This window comes from Macadamia integrifolia, unplaced genomic scaffold (genome assembly GCF_013358625.1).
Source record: "Macadamia integrifolia cultivar HAES 741 unplaced genomic scaffold, SCU_Mint_v3 scaffold1432, whole genome shotgun sequence".
NCBI classification, from domain to species: domain Eukaryota; kingdom Viridiplantae; phylum Streptophyta; class Magnoliopsida; order Proteales; family Proteaceae; genus Macadamia; species Macadamia integrifolia.
Window position 1 is genome coordinate 128,268 of NW_024868203.1, and position 1,374 is coordinate 129,641.

Below are 1,374 nucleotides of genomic sequence, written 5' to 3' on the forward strand. Positions count from 1 at the left end.
GGACTGCACTGGGTACATTCCTGATAGCACTGCTGGAATTTTTGATAGAAGTCTTTCTTGCAAAGAACCCATTTCTGTACTAAGAGTAGGTTGATAACCCACAGCAGAAGGCATTCTGCCTAATAAAGCGGATTCTTCGGATCCTGCTAAGGGGCCGATCCGGTAACATTCAAATTGGACACGTCGCTTAAGGCAAGTGGTTCTAAAGCATTAAAGGCGTTTTATAGGAGCACTTGGATGGTAATCTTGTTGCAAAGCTTGGAAGTGTTCATGGAAGGTTTGGAGCACAGATCTGGGAGGGATTGAGGGTTGAAAGATTTATTACCAAAAAACAATGAGGATTGGAATAAGGAAGGAAGGTCCTGGAGAGTAAAGGGAGACAATATTAGTAGTTCGTTTATGGAGGTTGAGGTTTCGATCATGCCATCATGGTACTCCAAGAAACCAAATTTCTCTGTGGCATTTTATCAAACATCTCTATTGGAGACTGAACCTCACCATGTTTACCATAAGCAAAGATCATTGAATTCTATGAAAGTAAATCCAAAACCAAGCTCTTATTCGAACACTAAACGAGCATCCTCTAATTGATCCATTGAAGGAGGATGAAAGAGACTACGAAGGTCAACAGTGAGGTCCCTCATTTAATGAATTTACAAGGTTGGAGAAGGACTAAGAACCCAGATTTTTTTTTATCTGAGTAGCGATATGGTTTGGGTTATTGGAGGGGTTGATGCCATCGTCAAAACAGTCGCAAAAGAAAGCGAAGGATAAGCCACGAATGAGAGGAAGGGTGTTTGCATTAGTGTTGGCCAAGCGTACCCGTGGTGCATATGAGACACTTAGCGAGCTGCAATGTTGGGTTGAGCTTCTAAACCCAGACTTTGAACACGCGATCCTGTCTCAACAACTCAACGACCAGCTAACCCTGATCTCTCGAAGATATTTTCCACCTCTGCAAGCTAATTCTGATCTCTCGAAGATATTTTCCACCTTAGATTGCTCAGGAACGATTGTTTTCTCTATGTCATTGAGCATCTTCAGAATCTGAAGAGGTGATTCATGAAAAAGTTTTTGGAAAGTGCTGACAAGAACTTCTTGCTTAGATTAAGCCATTAGAGGCCCATGTTGAGGGATACATGAGGCCAGAAAAAGGGGAAGAAATGAATTTGAAGAGGTGGTTCACATTTGACAAAGAATAAAAAGAAGGCCAAAGGATCAGAGTATGGGAGAAGACGACCTGAATTAGCCACACGCATAATTCTTAGTCAACTTCAGATCATACCCCAAACATGAAAAGTTCTATTTGGTTGCTGAAATTTTCAAACTTAATAAAGAAATTTCTATAATCATTATATCATAAAATCCAAATCA